This window comes from Euprymna scolopes, chromosome 18 (assembly GCF_053919585.1).
Source record: "Euprymna scolopes isolate OS-2025 chromosome 18, ASM5391958v1, whole genome shotgun sequence".
Classification (NCBI taxonomy): domain Eukaryota; kingdom Metazoa; phylum Mollusca; class Cephalopoda; order Sepiida; family Sepiolidae; genus Euprymna; species Euprymna scolopes.
Genome location: NC_136499.1, coordinates 33,097,613 through 33,112,142, shown reverse-complemented (window position 1 = coordinate 33,112,142; position 14,530 = coordinate 33,097,613). Strand labels below are relative to the sequence as shown.

General features: G+C 33.3%; 1 pseudogene; it reads left to right on the top strand.

Moving 5' to 3' along the window:
- Window positions 1–13,524: 13,524 nt before the first annotated feature.
- LOC145301506 (5S ribosomal RNA) lies at window positions 13,525–13,641 on the top strand (annotated as a pseudogene).
- Window positions 13,642–14,530: the final 889 nt, after the last annotated feature.

Genomic DNA, 14,530 nt, shown 5'->3' with positions numbered 1-14,530 from the left:
TGTTCATCCTTTAAATATATGTCATCCAGTTTCTTTATTAAGATCTTCAAGCCATCTCGTCCGCCGATGTCACTTGTTGGCAATTCACGGACACATTCTCTAATATTCGGTGGTAGCGTCAAAAACACTGCTGGCCCTTTTTTTTCCTCAGAAAGATCCGTGAACAACGACCACATTTCAACGTCTTGTTTCCAGTTCTCGTAAACATCCTCCCCCTCCAACAATGGAGGTTGTTTGTTCGAAGTTGCCATATCCGATATCCGATCTGTCTAGTGCTACAGACAAGCTGTACAAAAAAAAAAAAATTTTTTTTTTTTTTTTTTTTTTTTCGTTTTGTCGCACACAGAGGGATATCTCTGCTACCATTTGTTGAGACACTTGTAGTCTGTCTAAACTGTACGAACGAACTGACTAAACCAAGATGGCCGACTCCTATTTATATCACCACAAGCAAGGGAGGTAACCATGTAACTGAAGCAAGGGAGGTAACCAATGTCTACATTAACATATACGACTGCTACCAGTAAGAGACCTGACAGGCACAGTATCAGAGTTTGTAAAGACAATGCAAATATGAACAACTGGTCATAACTGGGGCTTTAACAAGAGAATATTCCTATCATTGTTTTGCCTCTCGAGTATATATCCGACACAGTTAAACACAGTTAATCAATCAAGAACCATATCACTCTATATAAAAACATAGGATATTAACTGATATATACTAGAGTTAAAATAATGAAAAGAATATTCTCTTGTCATAGTCCTAGCCATAACACATCCGACACAGTTAGATACAGTTAATCAACCGAAAACCATATCACTCTGTATAAAAGCATATAAGATATCAACGGATACACACCCGAGAGTCAAAGCAATGTAAAGAATATGCTGTTGTCTTAGCCCTAGCCACAACACATTCAACAGCTTTGAACAATGATCCAGAAAGAGGGTAATATTTCATTCTAAATTCTGCATGTAAGCAAAGCGAGTTTCCTTAACTTCTGGGAAAGAGAGCGATTTCGATAACAATAAAATATGGAAGAATGGGCCCCCATTCAATCCCGGGCAACGTCGGGTCTCCTTGCTATCATATGCATGTATTAATATTTTATAAGAGAGCATAAAAGTGGTGCAAAACTATTCACTTCAGCGAATTCATTTTATTATTTATCAACAGAAAGGGCCATCATTCTGCTACTTATCTATAGAGATAAGTACATTATTTTAAAATACAAGATTAAAAAAAAACGCGAACATAAATGATGGGAGCAATAATAAAAAAAATGTAAATTGTAAACTGCTTGTTCTATAAGTTCTTCCATGGAATGTGCTCCATTGTACCCTCTCAACGTAAATACCCCTGACACACCTGATTACCAAGAAAAAAATCCAGTCTCTTCACTGTACAGGTTTTTAGATGCCAGAAGATTTCTTTTTAACTCTGATTACTTCTTTATTCAGACCATTTGCATTTGAAATTCCTTTTCCCGACTGTACCAGTACGGAAAACTTTAAATGTAATGTGAAAAAATATCTTGCTGCTCAACTCATCATTCTACTTGGCCTCTCTTTTATAAACCTGGCTCCTATCACAGTAGCTTCTTACGATTCTCGGGGGGGGGGTAGTAAATGCCATGTTGTAGTTGAAAAAATATTTTAAGTTTTTTTTTTTTTTCCTAGTTTAAATGAGTGTTTTTGGGTGGGTGGGGGCAGCGGAAAACTTTCCATGTATGCATGTAATAGGAATGAAAATCTTGGCGTCCAAAAATAATCTTGGAAACGGTAAAATAGAACTTTCGAAATTCGTACCAAAAGAAACATGATCCATTTTGATGAGTCTGTAGATAAAACCTGGCAAAAATAAACCCCCGGGTTCTTATCCAATGTACAATCGGCTACAAATTCATTAAATGTTGCTAATATACATATATAAATATATTTACACAATAATTGTGTGTGTATATATATATATATATATGTGTGTGCGTCTCTAAAAATACACATTATTTTGTACCCCTCACCCACACACACACACACACACACACACACACACACATATAGAGAGAAGGAAAAGAGAAATTAAAAGGGGGAAAATTAAAAATATATAAGTAAAGAAAAGACGAATATTATTTGTGTTAGAATATAGCATGACATCATTCGTACCTGAAAACTCAAACATTATCGTTCATTCTTCCAGGAGGTTCTACTTTTGATTCCGCGCATCAAAGAATTGAAGTATTTCTCTTTTTCATTTTTTCATTTGATCGTCTGCACACCTTTTTTGGCATTTTTAAAAAATTCTGTCTTTTCAATTATTTTTTTCTGTTACATATCTGAATAGACCCATTTATAAGATGAGCTGAATGGATTGGAGATTATTCATAGGTAAACAGGATAGAGGCGCAAAGAGTGAAGAAAGACAAAAAAAGAAAGAAGCAGGAGTAAAAGAAAAATAACAGGTGAAAAATAACGGAATGATAAAAAAAGGGGAGAAAGAGAACATTTAGGGAAGAAGAGAAAGAACGGGAAGAAATAAAAAAAAGAAGTAAAGGGAAAGATAATGAAGAAAAACGAAAGAGAAAATAAAAGAAAGTAGGAAAAAGAAAATAGAAAGAAAAAGAACAAAAAGAAAGAATAAAGGAAAGAGAAAGAAAATAAAAATGATAAAAAGAAAAAGAAGAAACGCGACTGAAAGGAAAGAGAAGAAAGGCGAATAATGGTGAAAGATTAAAAAGAAAAACAAAAACAAAACAAGAAAAGAAATACAAAAAAATAAGCCCCCCCCCCCTCCTACACTTGCTGCAAAAGAATTTTGAAGAGAAAGAAATACAAAAGGAGTGTCAATCAGCCTTTGGTTGACAATCATTTCCGTCTCATTGATTATTATCCTTGAATAGCTCTTGGTCTTAATAAGTGCTGACACAATATTAAAAAAAAGAAGAGAGAAGGAAGGAATGGGGGAAAATAAAGAAAAAAATAAAGACAAACAAAAAAGAAAGAAAAAAATCGAAAAAATAGTAAAAGGAAATATAGACAAATAAGAAAACAAGCTGTCAAAATAAAATAAAAGAAAAAAAATGAAAAATGAACCCTCAAACAACGAGTTTTGATAAATCACCTGATTTCCAATTCATAGAGTGGCGTTAATGTCAGCACCAATCTCATGAGTGGGCAGGTAACATTTTTGTTTTATTTTACTTTATTTTTTCTTTTGTTATTTATTGTAGCCCCATCTTTACCTTAAGACAGATTTTCTCCTGTGTCAGAGAATACTATTTTTAAATCATTTCTTTTTCTTTTTCTAAAATTCTGACTGAAGAAGAGTTTTGTTTGCAATAAAATCATTGTTTCCTATAATTTTGCAAGACAATAACATAACTGTTCTTTAAATATCAGTTGCTTCACATTTCTAAGGATTTATCTATCTATCTATCGATATATATGAGAGAGAGAGAGAGAGAGAGAGAGAGTGAGAGTGTGTGTGTGTGTGTGATTTTCCAAAAGGACCAGGTAGTTGTTATAGAAAATCTCGAGTATGAAAGTTCAATGGGAAACAGCATAATAGGTAAAAAGAAAAAATCCAACACAAATTTAGCCTAATCTCATAAATTTATTTCAATCCTGTACAGAAATAGTTTGTTAGATTTTTTTCTTTTAATGCTTATATATATATATATATATATATATATATATATACTAGCAGTTCAGCCCGGCTTTGCTCAGGCTCTATGTACTGTTCAAAACTTACCCTACGTGTGAATACACTTTATGTAAGATTTCAAATATTTAGACCAAAATTTGTCTGAGTAATTTGGTAGAGACCACAGAGGTCAATTTTTTAAAACTTTAACCCCTTAACATTTATTATCTTGGTTTCAAATCAAAATACAAAGTTTTACCCATATCCAAGTTACCTACATCTAAAATTTCAAGTCTTTAGACCCAAAATTGGCGGAGGAATTTGGTAGAATCTGCGAAGGTCAATTTTCTGAACTTTGACCTTTTTGCAGCCAACTTTTCGTCCCAAAACTGATTAAAATGCTTGCTGCATGTCTGAATATCCGTTATGTATAAATTTCGAATGTTTAGACCCAAAATTGGCTGAGTAGTTTACTAGACACAGCAAATGTCAAATCTTTTGAACTTTGACCTTTTGGCAGCTCAAATTTTCGACCCAAACCGATTAAAAAGCTTACCCTATCTCTGAATACCCTTTATGTAAAATTTCAAATGTTTCGACCAGAAATTGGCTGAGTAATTTGGTAGAGACCGCAAAGATCATTTTTTTTTTTAACTTTGACCCCAATTTTGACTCCTTAGCATTTACTTTTGGGGCTCAAATCAAAATAAAAGTTTGATCCATGTCCAAGAAACCTACATTTAAAATTTCAAGTGTTTAGACCCAAAATTGTCAGGAGTTTGGTAGAGTTTTCAAAGGTCAAATCGTTGAACTTTGACCCCTTGACAGCCAAATTTCTGGCCGAAAACCGATGAAAAACATTTTCACAAATCTTAATACTTATGTCAAATCTCGAGTCTCTAGACCAAAAATTGACAGTTATTTGGTTGGAAAATGTACACACGCACACACACACACACACACACACATTTTGACTTTTATAGATATACTAGCAGTTCAGCCTGGCTTTGCTCGGTCTCTACGTACTGTTCATAACTTTATATGCATATGTATATATTAAAAAATGTGCATATGTACCGCAATGCCTTTCTAGTTAGATCCATGTCCAAATAACCTATATCTAAAATTTCAAGTGCTTACACCCAAAATTGGCAGAGGAGTTTCGTAGAGTTTTCAAAAGTCAAATTGTTGAACTTTGACGCCTTAACAGATAAATTTCTGGCTGAAACTTTATTAAAAACATTTTCCCAAATCTCAATACCCCGTACGTCAAATTTCGAGTCTGTAGACCGAAAATTGACAGTTATTTGGTAGGGAAATGTACACAGACAGACAAACACACAATATATATTAGTGATAGGACAGTTTCAATATTTCTCTCGATTCTGATACAACTACTGATTCTGTTCTAAGTATCTGATTCCGATACAATTACCGATTCCAATTCTATTTAAATTTCTAAATATAGAGTTGTTTTTCTTGGAAGGGGTTGGGTTACCGCAAAGGCCCATGTAAAATGTGTATATATTTTTACAAATATAAAAATACAATTATGGGTGTGACCTATAGAGGTTAAGTTTTACTGGTAGCTTAAAATCGATAAATATTTTTTATTTCATCATTAATATGAGCTGTGAAAATTAAGTTTTAAACAAAAGCCAGGAGATAAAAAGAACTGTTCGATTAATCATACCAACACTAATATATATATATATATATATATATATATATATATATATATATATATATATATATATATATATATATATATATATATAATTATTATAATAATTTGTTAAATACCTGCAATATATATATATATATATATATATATATATATATAATTATTATAATAATTTGTTAAATACCTGCTATATATATATATATATATATATATATATAATTATTATAATAATTTGTTAAATACCTGCTATATATATATATATATATATATATATATATATATATATATATAATTATTATAATAATTTGTTAAATACCTGCTATATATATATATATATATATATATATATAATTATTATAATAATTTGTTAAATACCTGCTATATATATATATATATATATATATAATTATTATAATAATTTGTTAAATACCTGCAATATATATATATATATATATATAATTATTATAATAATTTGTTAAATACCTGCAATATATATATATATATATATATATATATATATATAATTATTATAATAATTTGTTAAATACCTGCAATATATATATATATATATATATAATTATTATAATAATTTGTTAAATACCTGCAATATATATATATATATATATATATATATATATATATATATATATATATATATATATAATTATTATAATAATTTGTTAAATACCTACAATATATACATATATATACTAGCATGGGTGCCCTGGCATTGCCCGAGTGTTTGGAGGGGTGTGTTGAACAAAATGAAAAAGAATGGTAGTAGGAAGGCAGGCTCGAACATGTACCGCGAAGGAGGAAAAGAACGGGGGGGAAAAAAGTGACGTCTTTGCTGTTATGACCACCACCAAACCGGAAGTGACGTAGATATCAATTAAGACTAGACAATTGAAAAGAACGGATAACTTTCGAAAATATCGGTGAAAAAAGCGACCCCTCCCTGTAGAAAAGTGCCCAATTAAGGGTGAAGAAATTAATGTTTTTAGCCAATTTTTCGTTATTTGTCGTCTGAAGTGTCGAACTTCAAAACGATACCAATCTCGTGAAAATCTGTCGCCTCTGTCGAAAGTTTTAGGCAGACATGCAAAAAAACTTATATACATTTATAAATTGGTAGCTCAAATTTTTAACCCAAACCGATTAAAAAGCTTTCCCTATCTCTGAATACTCTTTATGTAAAATTTCAAATGTTTAGACCAGAAATTTTCTAAGTAATTTGGTAGAGACCACAGAGGGCAATTTTTAAAAAAAAAAACTTTGACCCCTATTATGACTCCATAACATTTGTTTTAGGCTCAAATCAAGTTATTAAATTAGATCCATACCCAATGAACCAATATCTAAAATTTCAAGTGTTTAGACCCAAAACTGGCAGAGGAGTTTGGTTGAGTTTTCAAAGGACAAATCGTTGAACTTTGACCCCTTAAGGCAAATTTCTGGCCGAAAACTGATTACAAAGATTTTCCAAATCTTAGTACCCTGTATATCAAATTTCGAATCTGTAGACTGAAAATTGACAGTTATTGCGTAGGGAAATGTACACACACACACACACACACACACTTTCATCTTTATAGATATTTGTATGCATATATATATTTATATATATACTAGCATGGGTGCCCGGCGTTGCCCGGTTGTTTGGAGGTGTATGCTGAGCAAAACAAAAAAAAAAAACGTCAATTGTTTTTAATTTGACCCCTATTATGACCCCTTAATATTTATTGTTTTGGGCTCAAATCAAGTTATTAAGTTAGATCCATGTCCAAGTAACTATATCTAAAATTTCAAGTGTTCAGACCCCAAATTGTCGGAGAAGTTTAGTAGAGTTCTCAAAGGTCAAATCGTTGTACTTTGACCCCTTAACAGCCAAATTTCTGGCCGAAACTCGATCACATAGATTCTCCCTAATCTCAGTACCCTGTATATCAAATTTCTAGCCTGCAGACTAAAAATTGGCAGAGTTATTGCATAGGGAAATGTACACAGACAGATACACAGACACGTTCACTTTTATAGATATACTGCATGGGTGCCCGGCGTTGCCCGGATGTTTGGAGGTGTATGCTGAGCAAAAACAAAAAAACAAAACCGGTCAATTTAACTTTGGCCCCTATTATGACCCCTTAACATTTATTGTTTTGGACTCAAATTGAGTTATTAAGTTAGATCCATGTCCAAGGAACCTATATCAAAAATTTCAAGTATTTAGACCCCAAATTGTCGGAGGAGTTTGGTAGAGTTCTCAAAGGTCAAATCGTTGAACTTTGACCCCTTAACAGCCAAATTTCTGGCCGAAAAACCGATCACGATCTGCCGCCTGTCTAAATACCGGTTGTGTGTAAATTATAAATGATTAGACCCAAAATTCGGTGAGTACTTTGCTAGACACCGCAACAGTCAAATCTTTTGAACTTTGACCTCTCAGAAGCTTCAAACTGATTAAAAAGCTTGTCCTATCTCTGAATACCCTTTATATAAAATTTCAAATGTTTTGACCAGAAATTGTCTGAGTAATTTGGTAGAAACCGCAGAAGTCAAATTTTAAAAAAAATTGTCCCCTATTATGACCCCTTAACATTTATTGTTTGGGGCTCAAATCAAGTTATTAAGTTAGATCCATGTGTCAGGAACCTATATCTATAATTTCAAGTGTTTATACCTAAAATTGGTGGAGGAGTTTGGTAGAGTTTTCAAAGGTCAAATCGTTGAACTTTGACCCCTTAACAACCAAATTTCTGGCCGAAAATAGATTACAAAGATTTTTCCAAATCTCAGTACCCTATATATCAAATTTCGAGTCTGTAGGCTTCAAATTGACAAAGTTATTGCGTAGGGAAATGTACACACAGACACGTTCACTTTTATAGATATATAGATATATGAGGGAAGCCAAAAATAATTAGAGAAATTCTTTAAAAGGGAACTTATCTAGATAATACAAAGCTCAACAATTGAGGTGGAGCATATATAAAACAGAAAAAAATTTAAAAAAAAAAAACCTAAAAATATATATTAATGCATATAAATTTAATTATTGATTCAATAGAGAGATTACATCAATTAGGGTTGCGGGATAAATATGCTTTTTATACCTAGGTATTTCAAAGCCTAATGCTTCTCATCAGAAGAGGAGAGAAGGTGCTAGATAACATATTAGAGATGTGACGTCTAGCGATAACTACATTGTTAATGTTTCTCGATATTGCATAAAGTATTCCTGAAGAAGTTATGCCATGAAAGCGTTGATAACATTAAAAGCTATTTATTTGATAAGGTTGACATTTTGTATGGTGGTTATTGTTATCAAAGTTCATCAGATTCGTACATCAAATTTGGAAAAAAAGTTTCGAACATAATCGATTTTTCAAGGTCAAATTTCAAGGTCATATAAAATATACAACCTCATTGGTTACAATATGGGTCAAGCAGTGAGACTCTACAATGAACAGGATCAAATTTTTCAACAAAAAATGTGACATTTGCCTTTTCTATAACCTTGAGCTTGACATATATATCCCATAAATAAACCATATCTAAGTTAGACCATGACCGATGTTTTGACCAAGTTTGGTGACGATTGGTCAAGCAATGTGGATGCTAGAAGTAAAGAAACATAGTGACAAACTAAAAAAACTTGATCGAAAGGTTATTAAGTCTAACTGATATACAAACAATTATCTTTGTAGGCATATATATCCATGGACAACTTATCTAGGAGAAGGAAAACTCTGTAACATCCGGGGCAAAGCTGCATCATCTGGTTTGTTTCTGCAAACTGTTCCAGTAAGTTGAAGTGCATATGTATTGCAAACCCTATCTTGATATAAAGGAAAGACAAGGCGAAACATGCATATGTATCACTTATCTGATAAAGTAGTGACAAAACAATCATTGTGATTATCAGAAATGACAACCATTAAAACTGTTTGTGTTTCTCGTCCCTATGTGATTTACACATTTTCTATTATTAAGCCAATCTTACCTGAAATCTAAGAAATGCAATAGTACCCATCTATTATTATATAAAGGAACTGTGTGTGTGGTGGGGGGAGGTGGGGGTGAGTTTGTTTCCTATGGATTCGGAACCGGCTGGTCCGGTTTTATGAAATTTCATTTCCCACAAATGTATTTTATGTATCTGGCAGCGTTCTTAGATAGGTTTTCTGTCAGAATGTCTTTGATAAGTACTGATAATCGAAAAAAAAATCTGGTGTAAGAAGGAACAGGCGATTTTGACTGAAGTTAACATCTTATAAAGTTTAACATCACAAGTGCACTTGAGAAGTTTTATTACTACACAAGCAGAAGGGCCCGGCATATAAAATCAACAGTAAGTTCTTTGATATGACAGGGACGCGTTCGAAATGAATGTTTTTGTTTAAAGAACAACTGAACCATGACACTTGACTTTTTCATTTTAAACTTATATTCAAACCATTATCACTGCACAAGCAGAAAGGCCAGACATATAAAATATGACATTGGTGTGTTCGAAATAAATGTTTCTGTTTAGAGCATAATTGAACTATAATACTTGACTTTTGCATTTTAAATATATATATATATATATATATATATATATATAAATGATATAAATAAGTTTATAAAATTATAAGTATGGTTCTCTACAGCGCAATGTAGACTAAAATATATTGTGGATTAAGTTACTGTGGGGAAGCATGTGAAGCTTCCTTCCAGTGCACCACGATAGGTCCCCAACTAGAGCAGGCAATCAATTGATTTGATCGAAAAATGGGCGATTTTACTGATTTTGATGACCATAAAAATATAGGTGTGTGAAACATTTGTTTATCATCATTACATTTCTGGGCAATGTCAGGCCTCGCTGCTAGTATATATATATATATATATATATATATATATATATATATGAAAGATATCTGATAGGACACAGTATCAAACAAGAAAAAAAAATTCTAGGATGGAGAGCTAGTCTAACACACAATGATTAACTTGAAAGCCAGTCAGGAAGGAGTTTCTAAATCCTTTCATATAAGACAGAATTATTTTTTTGGTTTCTGAAATTAAAAAGTGTACTCTCCGTTGGCTAGTATGATTTAAGGGAGATTATCTGGATATAATGAAAGGAAGATAATTCAGGGGTCTATCCTGGACCCAACTCTCTTCCTGATCTACATCAATGATCTCCCAAATCACATTCTAAGATCATTCGTAGACATTTATGCTGACGACACTACCATCTATGGTAACACTTTAAAGGCCATAAATGACCAAGTTCTCTCTGATATTCATTCCTCTGATCTTGAGCATGTGGTGCAATGAGAAAAAGGGTGGCTGGTTAATTTTAATGCATCTAAAACCAAGCTTCTTCCTTTCCATCATCAATGCTATGAACTCTGCCTGACATCAATTGAAATGAATGGCTCTCGTCTTGGGGAGGCTCCATATGTTGACAAGCTTCTGAGTCTGACCTTTACTCCTGATCTGAAATGGAATATGTACATCAAATCCATTGCCAAGGTCGCTGGAAAAATGGTTGAATCATTCCACTGTTCCAGTAGATATCTCATTGCCCATGCAATTTTCTACCTGTATAAGAGCCAAGTATGTCCTTTGATGGAGTACTGTTGCCACATTTGAGCAGGAGCTGCTAGAAAGATCTTATCCTGCCTTGACAAAGTTCAGAATAGACTTTGTAGCCTAGTGATGCCTTTTTCTCTTCCCTGCAACTTCCTTCCCACAAAAGAGACGTTGCGAGCCTATCTATCATTATTTTCATAGTAAGTGCTCGTCTGAGCTCTAATCTACCATCCCCCTTGCCAAACTTTCCCAAAAAACACTCGTCTAGCTGAAACGACTATCAATAATTTCCCCCTACTCTTTATCTGTGCCTAAACCTTAACGTAGATTCCATGAACAAAGCTTCTTCCTTGGAACTGCACAACTGTGGAACTCTCTGTTTCCTTGTTTTCCAACTGATTACAATATGGTCGTCTTCAAGTTCTTGATGAGCCATCCCCTTAAGTAATCCAATTTACCAAATTTCCACTACTAACGATTACTACGATATTTTCCCATTGACTACCATACATTCATTAACCTTTATCCTCGAGTGGCCTCCGAGCCTTGATAAGTGGTTATTCCTTTGTAAAAAAAAAAAAGAAAAAAAAAGGTATTTTAGCAATGGGTAAAGCATACTACTTTCTATTCAGTATATGAAGTGTCTTAATGATATAGTAGTCTTGTGTTGGTTTGATAAACCGCATATAGAAAGTATTCTAGAGTAGGGTACTCTGTTAATGAAGGCCAATATTTGTTTTTCATTGCTTTCTTTCTTTATACAATTTATTGTGAGTACCTAGATGTTTGCTGATAGAGCTGTGTCTGATTTTATCATGTATTGTCCTCTAACAGTGATAATGTTTTCCTATTTTATTTATCTATGTTTATTATTGGAGGGCAAAATTCTGACTGGAGGTACACGTGCGTAAAAGATTCAAATCGTTTGACTGTCGGTACAGTTATATAAGCCACACTGATGATTGTTAGCAAATGTGAAACATGTATGCGGATAATAAATATTTATACAAAATAATTATTAAAGTCCCATTCAAATCTTTCACTTTGAAAGAAAGAGGAAAGGTTTCTTATTAAAGTTCTCTCTCTTGGCAGATAAGACTTTCTGAAACTATACTCAAAAATAAAATATAGGATTCATATCTTTCACATTTCATATTACTGTCATCGTGGACAATCGTGGGGTAAGAATGTTGAATTGGACTTAATTAGGCCCACGGTTCAAATTGTTGGACTCATGATAGTTTATGTGAGCCACACTGGTAATAGTTAGTGAACATGAAACATGCCTGTGGATAATAAATATTTATTTATAAAAAAAAAAAATTATATATAATTTTTCTTACTAACGGGTCACTGCTTATTATGATCCAAGTGTCACTCAAGGACAAAAGGTTACAGCTATTGGTTGGCCGATGAGCACAATCAAATGATGATTAGCAGAAAAAAAAAAGAAAGAAAGAATGATTTGTGAAGATTTATTGAGAGAAATTGTTTATCCAGTAAAAAAAAAAAAAAAAAAAAAAAAGATTAAACAAGTATTTGTTTACATTAGACTTGAAGACAACCATGTTATAGTCGGCTGAAAAGCAGTCTTGCAGCATTTTGTTCCACAGATGGAATGCTCTAGAAAAGAAACTTTGTTCATAGAAGTTCCGCTTTGTCTCTGATACTTGTACCTCCCCGACGTTACTACCCCCGACAAACCCGTCAAGCTACTAAGTCTCATCCCTTTACAGTAGCGATCCCTAGGTGCAAGAAAGCCTTTTACTCCAATAGTTTCTTCCCCAGAACTGCGGGACTTTGGAACTCCCTTCCGGGATTCTGCTTTCCCAACTGCAATGATATGCACAAGTTCAAGTGTAATGTTAACAAACATCTTTCTACTCATCTCCCTTGATAATGACCCCGCTAATTAAGTCCCTGATAGTAGCCCCCTGCTTCAAAGTGGCACTGTGCCTTGTTTGGGGTGAAAATTGAATAAAAAAAAAAAAAAAAAAAAAAAAAAAGATATGAAGAGAGAAAGGAATGTTCTATGCTGTGGTTGAATGTTTGACATGGGTGAATGAGAGATTGGAGCTCAGTCGAGTAGCTAACTTACCATGAACATGTCGATACAGTAGAGAGAGGCTAGCAATATCTTTTCTGTGTTAGAAGGACTGTAGGGACGAGATTGCAAATTTGATTTTGTACTTTGCCAAGGCAAAAAAGATCCTATTAGGTATTAAACAACTTTTTCTGTTTTTTTTTTTTTTTTTAATATTACTAAGCAAGTGATTATTTAGTTTAGCGGTTTGATATAAGCAAATTACTGCATAATATTTTTCTTAGCATGTCTATCTATCTGATTGTCTGTCTGTCTGTCCATTCCATTTTTTTCTTGGAGACTACTGGGCTGATCTGGCAGAAATTTTGTATGGACTTTTGTTATGATAAGGTGTAGTGAACTAAGTATTATGGTATCTGTTCGATGCACAGGGATTAATAGGGATTAGTCACCACAATACCATATTTACTTTAGAATTTTGGCATAAAGCACTTATTCTAAGTCAATTGGGATATAACTTTTGCCCATTTTTAACGGCCTAAAAAGTTTAGTTATTTGTATAATTTCAGCTTATACAGCATAATCACATTGACACACCGGTTCCCATCAGATCACCAAAGTTAAGCAACGTTGAGCCTGGTTAGTACCAGATGGGTGACCATTTGGGAATTCTAGGCACTGTATGTGCTTTCCGCTTATCTCTGCATTGTTTCCAGTCGTCCTGACCCTCCACTTGCCACCGGTATTTAACAATGTCGACTCAGGAGAGGTGCGGTTGGAGATTGCACAACTCTTGTGACAAATATTTCATGTGCAGGCGTCCTTACCATGGGTACCCATAGTCTGTCAAAACTGAAGGAAGCCCTTCTCTCTCCCCTCTCTCTCTTCATCTTCAGCTGGGCATATGGCTCATTAGTCAAGTGGCCTAAAATAACGTGAATGTTAGGAGGTACTGGTCTGTATAAATCTCATTTTTCACTTTGCTTATATCACATGAACTAAATAATCGCTTGTTTAATAATATTATCAGTACAAACAATGGCATCAACAAAAAAGAAGCTTAATACATGACATTAAAAAATTTATTCAATATTGGAAATAAATTTCCAATATTGAATATCTAAATGAATAATAATCTATGGTAACACTTTAAAGGCACAAAAAAAACAATTGTCTAGCTACAATCACTATCAACAATTTCCTCTACTCTATATATGTCTTAATCTAAATGTGGATTCCATGAACAAAGTTTCTTCCCTAGAACTGCCTGCCTGTGGAACTATTCCACTGGCCTGCTTTCCAGCTGACTGCAATATGGTCGTCTTCAAGTCCAATGTAAACAAGTTCTTTTGAACCATCCTCTTAAATAATCAAATTACACTAAATTCCTACTACTAACGATTACTATGCTGTTTTCTCGATGACTACCATACACTCATTAATCTTTATCCTCAAGTTGCCTTCAAGCCTTGATAAGTAGTGACTCTCTTGTAAAAAATATATATACATACACACACCACTAATGAGTAACTACTCGAGGATAAGCATTAATGAGATGGTATGGAAAAAACTGTTT